The sequence below is a fragment of the Nematolebias whitei genome, chromosome 10, assembly GCF_014905685.2.
Source record: "Nematolebias whitei isolate Nwh7 chromosome 10, NemWhi1, whole genome shotgun sequence".
Classification (NCBI taxonomy): domain Eukaryota; kingdom Metazoa; phylum Chordata; class Actinopteri; order Cyprinodontiformes; family Rivulidae; genus Nematolebias; species Nematolebias whitei.
The window spans coordinates 41,965,174-41,984,366 of record NC_056507.1 but is presented as its reverse complement, the minus strand read 5'-3'; positions in this window follow the sequence as shown (position 1 = coordinate 41,984,366).

Sequence of the window (19,193 nt, the reverse complement as noted above, 5' to 3'; positions counted from 1 at the left end):
TAAGTGCCATGCCACCGTGTACCACCACCATCTGTGTAACCCACCAACCGAGCTGTGCTGAAAAATTACATAAATATCTGGTAAGTAATATGAATATATATGCTTGCTAATACATTTTAAGTAAAATTAGCAACTGAAGATCATACTTACCTTATTTATATTACTAATAGAGCCAGGGAGTAACCTCTGGATCTCTAAACAGCTGACCATTGATGTACAGTTTGTCCACAGCTACCGCAGCTCTTCTGCCCTCGTTGATATTTTTCTTTCTAATCGGGAACAGGACGCGCCTTCTACTCAGAATCTCTGCAGGGAATTGGTCGTTCATGCTAAAGTTCGTGTCACGCAGTTCTCTACCTCGGCTTTTTACTTGTTCTTTTTGTTTATAATGCTCAAATTTAGCTACAATCGGCCGCGGCCGATTGCTTCCTGGCTTCTTACCTCCGAGGCGGTGGACTCGGTGAAAAGTGATGGAATTAACCGCGTCACTCGGCAACTTCAGCTGATTCTGAATGAAGTCACGGACGGAGGCCTCAGGGACCTCGTCCGCTCGCTCCGGGATTCCCGAGAAGACGAGGTTATCCCGCATGCTCCGGGCTTGGATATCCAGGATCGATTCTTTGATTTTTTTTATTATCCCCGGATAGCAGCGTCATCTCCTCGGTGAGTTGTTTAACTGTCCCTCTCAGCTCCTGATTTTCACTAGCAAGTGATGCTACCTGCTGTTGACTGAATTCCAAAGACTCCCTGAGGCCTTGAAACTCTTTATGTAGCATCTCCACTAATGCTAGTCGGGCGTCCAAGCTAGTTAGCTTCTGGTCAATTGATTCTAATATCTCCTTTAAACCTGAATCATCAGGAGACGGTGCCGTAACGCTGTCTGAGCTGCCCTGTCGATGTCGTTTAGCAGTGGGGATGTTAGCTGAATCGCTAGCAGCACCGGATGTATCTTTAGGTTTACCCATGACTAAGCTGTCAAAACACTCGTCAACAAACAATTCCAGGCTCTCCAAAGTCTCCTCGTCCAGTTTGTTTGATTGAATCAAAAAAGTTTGTTAGCAATATTTAGGACTTTCTTAATGATCTTATATTTAATTAAACAGTTTTTATTTAAATAAATACGGACTTACCAAAGTTTTATCATAATACTCACGCACAGTTTTTCCTAGTTCTCAGCAACAGCTCATTACACCGGATTTTACGTAAGACCTTAACCTATATGCACCTGGTGTGTAAGCTATCATGGTTTAGATCAGCTAAAGTTACCAGTTTAAAGAGTGGGTCATGCTGAAAAATTTTCATATAGGGATTTATACCTATAGAAGGGCATTCCAAACTATTTTTCCATTCCTAACTTGGTTTAAGTTAGATTTACATGGCAAAATATAGTTTGGTTCAATTGTCTGTTGTCCTTTTAGACTAATGACTTGAGGTTTGGGTTTTTGGTTTTCGCCTAAATGTTTTGGAGTCCATGGCGAGTCTCAACTGAAGGATTAGTTACCCCCCCCCCCCCCCCCCCGAATAGGATTGTTCGAGTAGGTTCGGCTTAAGCGTTGTGAGACCAATGTAGATTATGGTACTTGAGGTAGCATTAATCTACAGACTCCACAAAGATTGCATATTAACAAATGAACTGCATGGTGGCATAGTTAAAGTCCTCTTAGTCTCTAACTTAAATACACACAAAATTCATTCTTGCTTGGGGTGTTCAGAAACAATACCAAAAAACAGTCAAACGATGTCTCAACATCGACAAAAACAGTGACTAAGCAACCAGTAAAACAACGTTTCAACATTGACAAAAGTAGTGATTAAGCAACTAGGAAACAACGTTTCGGTGCGTCACTCACTCTGAATGTCAGATTTGATTACCTTATCGCGTCTGGTAACATTACCCTAACCAACGTCACCCCCCTTCGGTCATGGGGGACCACGAACACGGGTGAGGACGTCGCTCCATGAGCTAAAGTTAGGTTGCACTTGAGTAGTTTCAGCTGATTGCGCAACTGAAAGAGGACTTTAAGGTCTGGATTGGAATCCAGGTTGGCTTCGGGCGGAGTGTTTTTCTCTGGGTCAGTCAAAGACAGCATCATCGAGTGTATTGCAGGATCCAACTTCTGAAGTTGGATGATGTCTAGGTCAGTCAGCACGGGTTGTACAGAGACTGTGTTGTCAGCCGGCTTGGCTGTAGCCTGTGCGCGTGTGACTGCCATCACCTCGGCTGTAGGTTGTACTGGCAGAGTTGCGAGCAGCCAGGAGGGGTCAGAGGACCTCTGAGGGCCGTCCATGGCTCCGTCCTTAATAGCTGGTTTATCTGTCCCCGATGACAGTACAGCATCTTTGGTGTGGGATCCTAGGATCCCTACACCTTGAACTACCAATGGTAGGTAGTATTCGGTGGGCCCTAACTGTTTCAGCTCGCAGAGGATGTGTAATTCAGTCAGAGTCGGGTTCACCGGTTGGGTGTTTTCGGTTCCACATGCTTTTGAAGGATAACTTACTAGGACTGTGTTCGCTGTCGAGAGGTCCTCGGTGCCTTCTGCAGTGCCTGCTGGTGGGCAGTCTGTGACTGTCTCAGGAGGCATGAGTATTGGCGGGGGTTTGCTCACTCTAGCCCACATTGTCTGTGTACAATAATCTACAATCACGTCAAAGCGATTTATAAAATCCTGGCCAACCAAAAATGGGAATGAGTCAACCATAGGCACATATACCGGGTGGTATAGTGTCATCTCGCCAACCTGCATGTGAACCATAGCTCTAGCTGTCAGGGTTGTCAATCAACCTTTATTTAGAGAGGTAAATCCCATTGAGCCTCGAGGACTCATTTACAAGAGAGACCTGATTTCAACAAAGAAAGATGACTGTTGTCCCCGTCTCTGCGAGGCCCTGCAGTCCTATAGCACATTCCATGAGAGGTGTTTCCCTGTGAACACCGTTAGCGGCAGTCCTGAGCTCCTCGAACAGTTTAGCTGACATAACAGTTATGTCGGCTCCACCATCCAGTAGGGCTTCACGTGCGAGGACTCCTTCAAGTGTGATTGACAGGTAAGCTTTATTAGCGACCCCCTTTCTGATCAGGTTACACAGGAACCTTGTAGGTTTTGGCCGACGTTTCTTCACACGTTTACCTTTACCTGTGTAATCCTGGTTTTTTCGAACCGTTGGTGCCGTTGCTGCTGCTCCTGAGAGTTCGGCTTTTGACGGGCTTCCGTCATTGATGTATGAGATCACCCCCACACTGTGTGTTGAGGGGCTCTCATTGTTTGTAACAACAAGGTTCTGGTGGCTGTCTGAGACAGCGGCAACTTTGTTGTTTGTGTCACCCTGAACCGTTAACACAGCTATTGCTGCTGCTGAGGTTTCAGTTTGTGACGGGTTATCGTCGGTGACGTGTGATTGTACCCCCCCCCATCTCAGGTGAGGGCGTTGCAGAGTTTACAACAACAGCGTCATGGTGACTGTCTGTGACAGCAGTAACAGTGTTGTCTGTGTGCTCTGACTTATTAGCAATGACATCGCCAAACAAAGCGTTAAGTTGTTTGTCCGTGGCAATACCATCCAACCAGTCCTAGCTCGTCCGAGCTCAGAGGATTGTGGTTCTTTTTCTGGACCTGCTGCTGTTTCTTTTTCGTCTCAGGCTGTTCAGCTCGACGTGGTGGGGAAACAGTACCCTCCCTTTGGCGTTCCCTGTGGGATCCCTGTTTGTATGGGTCACTTTTGGTGCCATACTTTTTACCCTTAGGGCGTTCACCCCCCTTCTGGTACGATCGTTCATCCTCCGGTTCCTTGGGAAACCATTTAGGATCTTGTCTGGACCACGGGGAACTCACCGGTTGTGGTTTGGCCACTGGGAAACCTCGTTTCCTCTTGCCTTTTTTGGGGAGGGGGAGCTGATGCTCTCGTCCCTTCCAATTCCAATGACTGGGCAGGAATCCTCTCACCTGGGTACACCTCAAAGGGTGTTTTGGCATGTGAACGTGCTTCAAAGACATTCACAGCACAACTTTTTATCTCACTGATGGATTTCTCTTTGAAATTAGCCATCATTTGCACTGACATCCTTATGGCAGGGTGGAGATTTTTGCTGAACACGTACTTAAATGGTTCTTCTTCCTCCATGTTGGCCTTGTCCCTGTAACCAAAATAAGCCTGCAAAATCCTGGAATAATATGCCCTGGGGTGCTCATTCTTACCTTGCACGACCTTGTCGGCGGCTGGATACCCGCCAGGTCCCATGCAGGGTGAATACTCTTTCATAAGAGCAGCACATAACAGGCGGTAATCCTTTCTTGTGGCATCAGGTTGACGTTCTATGAAGGAAAACACTGTCCTGGATGAAGTGAGCCTGATCAAACCTACTCTATCCTCAACTGTAGCATTGGGATAGCTTCTTAATTGGAAATCAAGGTTGTCCAGATAGGCCTTAGTGTCAGTTGAACCCAACAGCCCTGGCTCAAATCGATTGACATATTTTGTAATTTTGTGCAAATCCGAAATTGTGAGCAAAGGCTGTATTATCGGTATCGTAGGAATCAAAAATGTACGTGGAGGTGTGTCGCTAGACTCATGTGGAGGTGACGGAATGGGATTACGAGCAGGAGGTGCAACAAAATCCTTCTGAGGTAGTAGTGGGTGACCTGGACTCTGACCTTGTACGGCTTTGAGTTCCAGATAACCTCGCCCCACGTCAGAAATCTCATTTGTTGCTACAGCTAGTTTCGCCTCACAGGCTTTCAAGCGTTCCTGTGATGTATGACATTAACTTTGTAAACACACGCCTTGGTCGACCAATGCCGCCTTTTCCAATCTGCACCCGTTCAGAGCTTTTGATGTCTGCTACAACTGTTGTTGTAGAACATCGTTGTCTGAACACAATTTTTGGTACTTGACTGTAGTGAACTAAGCCTCAGGTCAAAATCTGGCCTTGAGGGCCTGCCTGGAACAAGAACTGTATTTCATTGATTTGAGTCCAGAAACACAAGATTAAGTTCATCCAGAGACTTTCTAAGTGTCCTGCACTGATCAATTGAAAGAACACTCTCTTTTTATTATCATAACTATTTTACAAATGTTTGATAATCAAAGTGTGTTTAGTTCAAACCATTTTTAAATGTTGAAGTGAACTACTCATTTTTAATCAACTGTGAAACAGTATTAGTGATTTTTAATCCTCGTGCAAAGTAGAAATCACGTTAAGGTCTGTTACAGAGAAATTATGCATTTTCTGATTTTCTGTCTTTGAATGAGCAAGTGTAAGTTGGTCCAAGGTTGGAGTCAAACGCAAAACAAGTTGTTGGAACGAACTGTCATGTTTTTAAATCCTCTCAGACGTAAATATAGAGGCTGGCACCTGTTTTCCCCCAACTCGCCTAAATATTCCTCTCGTCTGTCTTTAAAACATTTTCAATCTGTTCCATAACATTCTTGCTGTTTTTTCTGACTTCTAGTGACCTCTTACGTCACAAAAACACACCCCTGTCTGGTCGAATTGACCAATCAGGAACCTCCCAAATGAACCGGAAATAGAACTCTTTAAATGTCGGTACTTCCTAGTTCAAACCAGTCGCTTCAGTCGCTTCAGGCTTCAGTCGTTTGCAGCTCCAGTCGAGTGCAGTCGAGTTCAGTTCTGTGAGCAGAACTGAACGGAAGAAGTGCTGGGAGACCAGAAGTCCAGGCATGATCCAGAGCTCTTCCGAGTCTTGTGGGAATTATGCAATCTTCCACATCTGAGTGGAACTTCTGACGGACTCCACTCATGTGAGTCCACCGAGAGGTGAACCTGTGTTGGACGGAATACCGGCGCTACTTCGGACGATTCACAGCTGTTCCTACGGAGACGCTGAACGGGTGCGTTAAATGGAACTTCGTACCAGTGGAGACATCTCCTCAAGGTAAAGAGTTGATTTATAACACCTAAGTGTACCGAGGAAGAAGCTGGGAGTTCACCGGAGAGTGCCGTTCTGATGCCGACACACACATTTCCCTCATCCATCCTTTCTCTCAACTTAAACTTCAATTTCCATCTTTAAACTCTTCTATCTGCTAGAAATCATTCCAGATATTTTTAGAAATGTCTGTTGTACAGCTGGAAGCAAGGGAAACCATCGCCGTATGGTTTCCTCCTTGTAAAACTAGCTAACTGAGCCATGTTGTTATTTTTCAATTCACCAAATTAATGTAAATGTTTGATGTTAAATTTTGATTCTGAAAATAAATGACCAAGTTCATTTTGATGGGTCAAAGAAAATTAACGCCTCACGATACATTTTATTAAATTCAATACACGATATTATTCAGTCCAGAAAAATGAATGAATCCGTTTAATTTATGAATATATCACAGTATATGTTCATCTACATTGACCTCCCTCTCCTTCATCTTCTCCTCATATGAGTGAGCTTGTAATGACAGCTGAGCTTGTGAGAGCTCTCTGTCATGTTGTAACTAATTTGCACGAGTCTCCTGATCAAAATTAGACTGTGCCATGAGTTTGAGGTACTCCTCTCTTTCGCTGTTTAACCTTAATTCAAGGTCGTCAGCCTTGTTTACCACAGAATAGAATGTTGCTTTCAGTAAGAGTGCCAATTTAGCCAGCTGGTCATAGCTTGAATTTGTTCTGGCTGTAGAGGTCAACCCTCTGCAACACCCTTCAGCTCTTCCAATAACTCTTTGGAGTTCATGCTGTCCACCTGTCCACCATATGGATCTAAAGATTCTGTGAGCAGCGCCAACGCTCTCTCTAACCAATCCATCACACAAGGATCAATATTCTTTTCTGTCACATCTGCCATGGTTATTCACTGTTTAGCACTTATCTGGTTAACCAGTTTGCCAACTTCAGATATTTTAACAGGTAAATATTTATATTCAAATGAACAGTGAGTTTCACATACTATTTTAGCTCTGGATTCACTCAATACTACTGTCATAAATCAACTTATTCAAAGGAATGAAATGTAAGATTCACCCCGATGCATGAATATTTTAAGTAAATGCCTCCTTCTGGCAGAGTTACTTAATGTGCTTATTTTTTTTAATAGATACAAGAACCATGCTTCTCAGTGTACATTTATTCTAAAGCACTTAAAATTAAATAAACCTGAAATTTTTCTAAAAGTCTCACAGCAACTTCAGTTTTCAAACGCTTTTTAAGCAGTTCTATATACCAGAAATTCGCTATTGAAAACAGTCCCTCATAAACCAGGCTGGATGAACAAAAAGAGAAAGAAAAAAAAAACGATGAGAGGAAACTATCAGTCCCCCTTCAGGAAAACTGTTAAACTCCTCTTTCAACAGCAGCAGGTGGTGGTATAAGCTTAATTATACCAGCAGAAGTCTATGACTACTTCCTGTGGATCGTTCTGTTGACATCCGGTGTTAGCCGTTAGCCAGATGTAGCATACGGTCGAACACGGTCAAATCAGCATTTTCTGAATGGATTTAAAGCTTAAACGTGGTGTCGTTTCAACAAGCACGACTTTTTGCATGAAACATGAGTTTTGGGAACAGTGGCAGGCTTCATTTAGCGATTTTAAACACAGAGGAGGCTTCGGTTGAACCGAGATTCATTTCTGGGGTCACGTGACTCCATAGACACGTGAACAACGGGGTGGGTTTTACAATCTGACATCAGAGGGAGTGAACGCAGACACGTCACCCGTTTCTCAGCGAATCAGAGCAACCCAAACAGCGGTTTTCAACCAATCACAGCTCGTGATTCCAGCTAGCACTGTTAGCAGTTAGCCTGAAAAAGTCCGGTCAACTTTCGTCCATTAACTTTCAAAATGCACAATTTACTGTTAAAAATGTAACGAATCAGAAGTTCAGTGGTCTGAGACGGCGCTCAGCTTCAAAACAGCGTTTTATCCATTCAAAACACAACTCGTTCAACGAATCAGAACTGAGTCGGACAGCAGAACTGGGTCAGAACCCCCCTCTCTGCTACAGTTTAAACAGAATAAAGCGTTTTACCACAGCATGCCAGCTTTAGTTACACAACAGACGTACAAATTTCAGCTTTAAAATGAACACATCGACATTACTTTCAGCTCTCTGAACACCACAAGCCGAATCATGCTGTATCAAGCCCAAAACTCGGACCTGTTCACGCCAACATTCAGCGTCCATCTCAATAAATCAGACCCGTCTCATTTAATTCACACCTCTTTAAACATTCGTACGGCCACAAAATGTCCAAACAGGCGGATAGGTCCTAAATTATCTCTTTTAGAGACCATGCGTGTCACGAGATGCTCTTTAGAGACCACGTGCGGACCACCAGATTGTAGTATGCTAAGGCTAGTTTAGCTTCAGTTAGCTTAGAGCTCCACTACAGTCAATTTTTAATAACGGGTTCTCACTTTTACGAGCTACTTGACAGATATGTGACAGAGGTACTGTGTGGGAGATGGTCTAATCAGTGACATGAGATGTTAATTTTCTTTGACCCATCAAAATGAATGTGGCCATTTATTAACAGAATCAAAATTTAACATCAAAACATTGTACACTTGATTATGCTATCGGCTCTGATTAATAAAACTTGGCACGTTTTACTTAACAAAAACAACAGACATTTCTGAAGATATCTGGATTAATTACTGGCAAGATAGAAGTTTAAAGATGGGAAATGAAGGAGTTTAAATGGAGAGAAAAGATGTGGAGGAAGAAAGTGTGTTGATGAGGAATGGCACCCTTCATCCGACCCCAGCTCAGCCCTTGTACACTCGGTAGTGAAGCGACTAGTTACCTTTGCAGAAGATAGGTCAGCTCCGGTACGGAGTTCCATTTCAACGCTACCTTTCAGCGTCTCCTTAGGATGGCTGAGAATCGTCCGAAGTAGTGACGGTACTCCGTTCAACAACACGCTCACCTCCCGGGTGGACTCACATGAGCTGTGAGTCCGTCAGCGGTTCCACTCAGATGTGGAAGGTTCCATAATCCCAACTAGACTTGGAAGAACTCCCAACTAACTCCAGCACTTCAGAACGTTCTCCAGGCACTAGAACTTCAGAACCAGCCCTTTCCCTCCGAACTACTACTTTCCGAACTACTGGAACTAGGAAGAGTCAACTTTTAAAGAGTTCTGCTTCTGGTCACTTTTGGGAAGTCCTGATTGGTTGATAGAACCAACAGGGGTGTGGTTTTAGTGATGTCAGAGGGTCATTACAAGTCAGAAAAACAGCGGAGATGTTTAGGAACAGACAGAGAAATGTTTTGGAGAAATGACAGACTTACAGGTGCCAGTTTTCTTGTTTCTGTCTGAGAGGTTTAAAAACATGACAGTTCGTTCCAATAACTTGTTTGCGACTGTCTCCGATATTGACCGACGTCACTCCTTTCTCATTTAAGACAGAAGATCAAAAATGCATAATTACTTTGTAACATAGACATTTAACTTGATTTCTACTTTGAATGAGGATTAAAAAGTCATTAATACTGTTTCACAGTTGATTTAAAATGAGTGGTTCATTTCAACATTTAAAACGGTATGAACTAAACACACTTTTGATTATCAAGATATTGTAAAATAGTAATGATAATATGAAAAAGAGTGTTCTTTCAATTGATTAGTTCAGGATACAATTAGAAAGTCTCTGGATGAGCTAATTTGTATTTCTGGATTCAAATCAATGAAATAACAGTTCCTGTCCCATGAAGGTCTTCAGAGGCAGGTTTGACCGGAAGCCGAGTTCACTACACATCCATCATCTTTACATGCTTCTTCCTTTTTTGGTCGCGCGGGATTACTGGTGCCCATGTCCAGCTATCACTATGCGTGGGGCGGGGGACACCCTGGACAGGTGTCCAGTCCATCAAAGGGACACTGAGACAAACAACCATTCACTATCTCACACCTAAGGACAATTTAGAGTTACCAATCATCCTAACATGCATGGTTTTGGTCTGTGGGAGGAAACTGGAATACCCGGAAAAAACTCACACATGCACGGAGAGAACATGCAAACTCCACCCAGAAAGGCTCCTGGACAGGGATTTGAACTGGGGTGACCTGCTCGCTGAGAGGCAGCAGTTCTACCAACTGCGCCATTGTGCTGCCTGATGTTATAATTTCCATCCATCCATCCATTTTCCTCCGCTTATCTGGGGTCGGGTCGCGGGGGTAGCAGCCTAAGTAGGGAGGCCCAGACTTCCCTCTCCTCAGCCACTTGGGCCAGCTCTTCCAGGGGAATCCCAAGGCGTTCCCAGGCCAGCCGAGAAATATAGTCCCTCCAGCGTGTCCTAGGTCTTCCTCTGGGCCTTCTTTCGGTGGGACATGTCCGGAACACCTCACCAGGGAGGCGTCCAGAAGACATCCTAAACAGATGCCCAAGCCACCTCAACTGGCTCCTCTCGACATGGAGAAGCATCGGATCTACTCTGAGTCCCTCCCGGATGATCGAGCTTCTCACCCTATCTCTAAGGGAGAGCCCAGACACCCTGCGGAGAAAACTCGTTTCGGCCGCTTGTATCCGAAATCTCATTCTTTCGGTCACAACCCAAAGCTTGTGACCATAGATGAGGGTAGGAACGTAGATCAATCAGTAAATTGAGAGCTTCACCTTTTGACTCTCTTCACCACGACAGACCTATACAGCATCTGCTTCACTACAGATGCTGCACCTATCTGCCTATCGATCTCACGCTCCATTTTTCCCTCATTCGTGAACAAGACCCCAAGATACTTGAACTCCTCCACTTGGGGTAGGACCTCCTCCCTGACTAGGAGAGGGCACTCTACCCTTTTTCAGCTCAAGACCATGGCCTCTGATTTGGAGGAACTGATCTTCATCCTGGCTGCGTCGCATTCGGCTGCGAACCGCTCCAGCGAAAGCTGTAGATCACGATCTGATGAAGCCAATAAGACCACATCATCTGCAAAAAGCAGAGACACAATCCTAAGGCCACCAAAATGGATCCCCTCAACACCTTGGCTGCGCCTAGAAATTCTGTCCATAAAAGTTATGAACAGAATCAGTGACAAAGGGCAACCTTGGCGGAGTCCAACTCTCACCGGGAACAAGCCCGACTTACTGCCGGCGATGCGGACCAGGCTCTGACACCTGTCATACAGGGACCTAACAGCCCGTATCAAAGGGCCCGGTACCCCATACTCCCAGAGTACTCCCCACAGGGTTCCCCACAGGGTTTCCCGAGGGACGCGGTCAAACGCCTTCTCCAAGTCCACAAAGCACATGTAGACCGGTTGGGCAAACTCCCACGCACCCTCCAGGACCCTGCTGAGAGTGTAGAGCTGGTCCAGTGTTCCACGGCCAGGACGAAAATCGCACTGCTCCTCCTGAATCCGAGGTTCGACTATCCGACAGACCCTCCTCTTCAGAACCCCCGAATAGACCTTACCAGGGAGGCTTAAGAGCGTGATTCCCCTGTAGTTGGAACACACTCTACGGTCCCTCTTTTTGAATAGGGGGACCGCCACCCTGGTCTGCCATTCCAGGGGAACTTCCCCCGATGTCCACGCAATATTGCAGAGTCACGTAAGCCAATACAAACCTACAACATCCAGAGCCTTAAGGAACTCTGAGCGAATCTCATCCACACCTGGGGCCCTGCCACCGAGGAGCTTTTTAACCACCTCGGTGACCTCAGCACCAGAGATTGGAGGGCCCGACCCAGAGTCCCCAGGCTCCGCTTCCTCAGTGGAAGACGTGCCGGTGGGATTGAGGAGGTCTTCAAAGTATTCCGCCCACTGACCCACAACATCCTGAGTTGAGGTCAGCAGCACACCACTCCTACTATAAACAGTGTTGGTGGCGTACCACTTTCCCTGAGACGCCGGATGGTGGACCAGAATTGCCTCGAAGCCGTGCGGAAGTCGTTCTCCATGGCCTTTCCGAACTCCTCCCATGCCCGAGTTTTTGCCTCAGCGACAACCCGAGCCGCATGTCGCTTGGACTGCCGGTACCCTTCAGCTTCTTCCGGGGTCCCACAGGCCAAAAAGGCCCAATAGGACTCCTTCTTCAGCCTGACAGCATCCCTCACCGATGGTGTCCACCATCGGGTTCGAGGGTTGCTGCCGCGACAGGCACCAACAACTTTGCGGCCACAGCTCTGGTAAGCCGCCTCGACAATAGAGGCACGAAACATGGTCCACTCAGACTCAATGTCCCCCACCTCCCTCGGAACATGTTCAAATTTCTCCTGGAGGTGGGAGTTAAAACTCTGTCTCACAGGAGACTCTGCCAGACGTTCCCAGAAAACCCTCATAATACGTTTGGGTCTGCCAGGTCTAACCGGCATCCTCCCCCACCATCGGAGCCAACTCACCACCAGGTAGTGATCAGTGGACAGCTCCGCCCCTCTCTTCACCCGAGTGTCCAAGACATGTGGCCGCAGATCAGATGAGACGATGACAAAGTCGATCACCGAACTGCGGCCTAGGGCATCCTGGTGCCAAGAGCACATATGGACACCCTTATGCTTGAACAAGGTGTTCGTTATTGACAATCCATGACAAGCACAGAAGTCCAACAACAGAACACCACACGGGTTCAGATCAGGGGGGCCGTTCCTCCCAACCACACCCCTCCAGGTCTCACTGTCATGTTATAATTTAACAAAGGAAATATTTTTTATTTTAAAAATTAGGGTTCATCCTGATTCACGCCAGAAATACAGAACATTACATTTTGTTTTCTAAATAACTAAACATGTCATTATACAGAGCAGTGGCCCTTGTGTTTTGTCCAGTGTTAATTATGCATGTGTTAATTATTTTTCTTTAATCCATTATTATTTATTTTCTTGAATCACAAGCATTTTGTTAGTTATCTGTTGTAATGTTTTGTTTATTTGTTTGTTTGTTTTTGTTTTATTTTTTTACTATCAAGCTGCCAGGAAGTGCAGATGAAAAGAAGCCTTTGTGGTTAAATCTGGCATATTTATCTGAAGTGCTTATGTTGAATTTGTGTTTAAATTATATGCATTGTCCTTTTTGTTAGAAAGTCCAGTTCGTTTAGGGAGGTGTGAATGGCCCGGGCTAAAACCTAGGTCTCAGTCCGGTAGAATCGAACTCCAGCACGGTTCGAGTACAGTGTGAATGTAAACAGACCGAGCCCCGCTCCACAGGACAAACAAACACGCGTTGCTTTTACCTTATATGGAGCCGTCAGCTGCCTTGTGTGGAAAAACAATATTCTCCATGGTCTTCTGTCTTATCTTATGATCATGCTAAGTCCATTTTTGAAAAATGACAAAATATAACTCCTAAAACTGCTAAAACTTGATGCCACTTCGTTTTAATTTTTATTTACAGAAGAAGAAGAAGAAGAAGACGTGTCTTCAGAGGTTTTTGTGACGTTTCTTCCAGTAGTTCTTGGTGCAGCGCCCCCACAGGCGAGTGGGGGAATAAGTTGGTTCAACAGGTTGACTCGACTGCACAGTGCAGTGTGAATGCAAACGCACCAGCTCAAATGTAAACAAAAGGTCACGAATATCGGTCCCGAACCGAGTCTACCGGACTATCTGGTGTGAAAACGACCTAATATTTGGTTGAAATTGAAATGTCAAGAAAATTAAATCTGTACTCTGATCCCTAATTTTTTCTGTACAACACTGGATTTGACCCTCCAACTTGTTCAAATAAAATAAACTTTAGAGTGGTTTAAGTTCAAAAAGCATTCAATACAAAAAGTGGTTTAAGCAAAGAGTGGTTTAAGCTTTTGTCATTCAAATATACAGTTGTAGCAAGTGTGCAAGATCATTTTTTAAAGAGCTGTATCTCCAAATTTGTTGGGACCACAGCACTTATTGTAGCCAAACTTACCCAGAATGTTTATATTCAAAGAGACCAACACTGTTGTTGTTTGTTACAGTTGAAGGGTTCAAATTAAATTGTTCAACTTGAGTGATGAGTCCATAAGATGAGTGTGTTTAAGCTTCTTGTTCTTGCTGCAGCAGAACATTGACCATCATCCTCCCATAGTATAGAGAACAGGTGAAGAGTGCAATGCAGCTCAGCAAGACTTTCCAAGAAAACATCCTCAAGACGTTCCTTTTTGATAAATCCTATAGTTAGGGTTGGCTTGTCATGTTGTCTTGAGCCTTAGACTACTAAAGGCCAAATTGACCTAATTTCCTTAAATGAATTGTTAAAATTGAATAGTTTTCATTTGATACTATTTCTATCTTAAAATGTGATTCTTGACCTAAAACCTAAATACCGATACAACAAGCCTAAAGCTCAGTTTGTCCTTTTGTCCTTTTAGTTTGTTCATTTGAACAGGATACCATTCTGTATAAAATTGCACTTATCCCCCTGTTTTTATTTATTTGTTTGTATTTTTCTAGAATCCTTAAATTTGGTCTTCCTTTAGATTTTAAAAATAGTGTATTTATGTTGGTGTTTGTGGCTTTTACGTACATTACCTAATTCTACAGTTTGCAAATAATCTGCACTAATGGCCTTGTGTGTGTGTGTTTGTGTATGTGTGAGCACACTCAGTCCCCCCCCCCCCCCCTCGTCCCCCTCATCACTTCCATGTAAAGTCTGCAGGGAGCACACCGAGTTCATCCGAGGACAGGGAAACGCTTTTCTTTCCAGCATGAATCATTTTGGAAAAATGAGCCTCTGCTCTGAATTGCCCTGGCAATTTGGCAAGTTTCTCCATTCTGCTTTGTTGTCTATTTTGGCTGAACTTGCAGATTTTTAGCTGGCTGCCAAGAAAACTTCAGTTCTTATATGACAATCTAAGCTAGTTTTTGTGAGCAAATAAAATACATTTTCTCTAAATAAATAAATAAAACTAACATTTCTTCATTCACTGAGAACTGTGTGACTTGTAGCTTTCAGTAAAAGTTTTAAAAGGCCTTGGTCCAGTTCTTGTTGCTTTAAATTATTTTTATTAAAGTAATGAAGACGTGTCAGTTTGTTCTGTAAATGTTTAATTCATTTAAGGCATTTTCTGTTGCAGTGTTTTTGCTCCCATACAGTTTGGAAAAAGGAACTCCAAACGTTGATAAAAGAACAAAAAAATAAAAATAAAAGGAGTGGGGCGGGAAGGCGAGCAATTATGCAGTCCATCATTCCCCTTTTAATTTTTTAATTTTTATGTTTTGTATTTTACTCTCTTGTTTTGAAATTGTTATTGTGTTTTTAATTTGAAATGAATAAATAATTTTACTGCTGCTCCTCCCCACCCCCGTCACAGGGAGCAGAAAAGAGAGTGGCCTTGTGTTAGAGTTTGGGTAATCCAAAGGAGGGCCGTGGCAGCAGGCGGCAGCTGGAGTCTTGCCACCTGTGTCCTCGAGCTCCAGCCAGAAATATTAAGGCTGGGGAATGGCAGCAAGCCTAATTACAGTGAGTGATTGCCTGTCTGTTGGCATTTCTCAAACGGTGATTGCCGTGTGTGTGCGCGTGTGTGTGCGCGCGCGCGCGCGTGTGTAGGATACAAGAGGAAGGAGGAGGGCCATCACTCAGCGGCCTTCCCTTTTCTTTCTTTGCTTGAGAACAGCCAGAGATGGAGATCTGATTGGTCAGCTGGGGAAGAGATGGTTCATGATTTGGTGAGGCATAGCTGGTGGAAAGCCAGAGACAGGTGATGCTGCACTGGTGCTACTTTGTACTTTGTAACCTAATCAGCCTTTGGCAAAAAATAAAATAAAAAATAAATAAACATGAGCTGCGTGTGACACCACATTTTTCTGCTATAATAAATTAAATGAAAAATTTATTTGATGTTTCTCTAAATGAGAGACGTGTCCAACCTGTTGGCTTCTACTGTACATCCTCATCTTCATTTGTATGGTGTGAAATGAAAACAGAAAAAAACGAAGAGAAGTCTTGAATTGGTCATTTGTATGTCAGCAGAGCAGTAAGAGATGTGATGTGTGTGTTAAGTGGGAGCTGGTTTGAGTTGGTCTGCTTTGCTTTGTCCACCGCTTTGGCTTTTGTTCCTCTGGTAATGAATGAATTGTGGAAGCTTTGGCTTAAGCTTGAGTGTCTCATAGCAACTGAAAAGAGCCACAGAGCTGTAGAGGCCAGAGGAGATCATGTGTTTTCTTTTGTAAAGGGCAAGACAAACCTGATCAGATTTTTTAGACATTTCTGTGAGGAGCAAATAAAATCAAATTGTACTATTTTAACTGTTGTGTACCAACGTAACTTATAATACAAATGGTAAAGTTTTAAGAAAAGTAACATATTGAAATGAAAATCATTAAAATATATTTTTGGACTGCCTATATAGGTAACCTCATGTAATAACTTGGGGAAAAGACAGTCAAGTTTAGTATAGGGGCAAAAGCCATCCTATAATTGAGAGCTGCATATTTTAAGGAACACACGATGATGATATTTTTGTTGAAATGCAGTAACAATATCAGATGTGAAAAACCCACATTTTCCTTTCCACTTTTTCTGATCAGTTATAACCTTTTCTGTGTGCATTCATCTCTGCCTGTATCTTCAAATCAGGGTGAGGTGATCAGTTAAATTTATGAATGACATAAAGGACATGAATTCATGGCACTAAGAATAAAATATTGCTACATTTGCTGCAGCATTCCAACAATCCTTTGCTATATTGCATACACTGATATTACAATTATGATACTTTTTTATATAATGTGCAGCTTTACTGTAAATAATGTCGTTTCATTTTTTTTGTTAATAATTTATTGCAAATAAAATGTTCATGTATTGTAAATTGTCATTGATTATTTTATTAAATTGCTGACATTCATTAAAATGGAAAAAAACGGAAAAATCTTCCGGTAAGATGGCGCCCATGTACATGGCTTGCAATCCACCTCTGCTGATGGTGTTCGGATTATTTGTGTTTTGTTCGTTTTTTTATCTGGGACATAAACTCGCTGCTGGTGTATGACCGACAACAGCTTCTGGATCTTAGTTTTTCTGCCGCCGATGTCGCTTATTTGGACCAATATGAGCGTACCTCTGGACACCCCCCCCCCCCCCCCCCCCGCGCACGTGCCAGTTTACCTCTGATGCGCTCCTCACCTCCCTGCCCGGAGACTGCGCTACAGACACCGGGGAAAATGTACTGGGTGGCTGGTAAAGCTTAAAGCCCTGCGCGCTGCATCTTCCTCTTCAGCTGGTGGTCAGGGTTTTTATCGCCAGCTTCCCGCGTGCCGGACCAGGTAAACAATGGGGGTGCTGTTATTGAAAACCTGAGGCCATTGGCCTGCACTAACTTCACTGCTGCTGGATCCACTTTGGACAGTATACGGATGTGTTTGGTCAATGCAAGATCTATTACCAACAAAACTTTTATCCTCAGGGATTACTTTCAAGAGCACAATTTTGACTTTTTCTGCATCACAGAGACTTGGATGTCTCCGGGTGAGTCCAGCACCTCGACGGAATTATTTTCACCGAACTGTCTATATTCTAACGCACCGCGGCCATCAGGCTGACGGGGTGGTGGATTATTAACAATATTCAAACCAACTTTTGACTGTAAACAACTGCCCATCCCAGTTTCCCGTGCCAGCTTTGAGCTGAGCGTCTTTGAACTTGGCCATTCGCCTTCGACTTTATGCGCACTCGTCGACCGCCCACCTCGGTCTAAGGATTTCATAAATGAGTTTTCTGATTTCTTGGCTGAAATCACACCAAAATATAATCATGTTTTCATTATTGGGGACTTAATACTTACTTAATACTAAATAGTTTTCTGATATCATAACCTCAAACTCTCACAACCCACGTGTCCTCTTCTCCACCCTAAACTCTGTTCTCTACCTCACTGAACCATCACCTCTGGAAGCCTCGACTGAGCTGTGCGACAACTTCTTACATTTCTTTTTGGAAAAAATTGCGACCACCCGGGCTCTCATTTCCCCTCCAACTCATGACCCATCCATCCCACCTCAATCTGTAGCTCTATTTGACCATTTTGAACCCATCACTCTATTTTCTCTAGAGCAGGTCATGTGCAGCTTGAAACCTTCTGGTTCCCCCTTTGATGTGGTCCCCCCTCGACTACTAAAGGAGGTTTTTCCTACTCTAGGTCCGTCCATTCTGGCTATCGTAAACAGTATTTATCCACTGGCATGATGCCAAAAACCGCTAAACATGCTGCTGTCCAGCCTCTCCTGAATAAAACAAACCTTGACCCCTCAATCGTTTCCAACTTCCGGCCTGTCTCCAGACTCCCATTTGTTTCTAAAATTCTGGAGAAAATAGTTGAGTCCCAGTTGAAGTGCTTCCTGGAGGATCACGCCATCTTAGAGCTCTTCCATTCTGGCTTTAAACCTCTCCACATCACTGAAAATGAAGGTTTTTAATGGCATCTTCAGATCCACAGATACTGGTGGTTCTGTGCTGCTTGTCCTATTGGACCTCACAGCCGCCTTTGACACCATCGACCATGAGATCCTCATTGCTAGGTTTGAGCAGTGGGTGGGCATCACAGGGTCAGCGCTCAATTGGTTCAGATCCTACCTCACTGACAGATCATTTTGTGTCTCCATCAAGGATTTTAGTTCTGCAGCGACAGAGTTTAAATGGGGGGTTCCACAGGGGTCAATCCTGGGTCCCCTCCTATTCTCTCTATAACTGCTGCCACTTGGTGCTATTTTCCGGAAACACAACATACCGTTTCACTTCTACGCCGACGACTGTCAAATTTACTTCCCCCTAAGACACAATGGTACATGCTCTATTCAACCTCTGCTCGACTGTTTGGCTGACATCAGGGACTGGATGGCTTTAAATTTCTTGAGTTTCAAAGAAAAGAAGTCTGAAGTCATGTTTTTCCCTCAAAATGACACAATCACAAACCACTGCATCGACCTTTCCATTCTAACCCTGTCAGAAAAACAAAGAGTCACTAATCTGGGAGGGATAATGGACCCTTCCCTGAACCTTAACAATCATGTAAACATGATTGTTAAATCATGTTTTTTCCAACTGAGGCAGCTGTCTAAACTGAAGCCCATATTGTCCAAAAAGAACCTGGAGACAGTAATGCATGCATTCATTACATCTAGGCTTGATTACTGCAATTCACTCCTGTTTGGTATCAGTCAGACCTCCCTTGCACGACTACAACTGGTCCAGAATGCAGCAGCCTGATTTTTAACCAGTACAGGCAAAAGAGAGCACATTACACCAGTTTTGGCCTCACTGCACTGGCTACCAGTTCACCTTCGAATCCAGTTCAAAATACTCCTGTATGTCTACAAATCACTGAACAGTCCCCCCC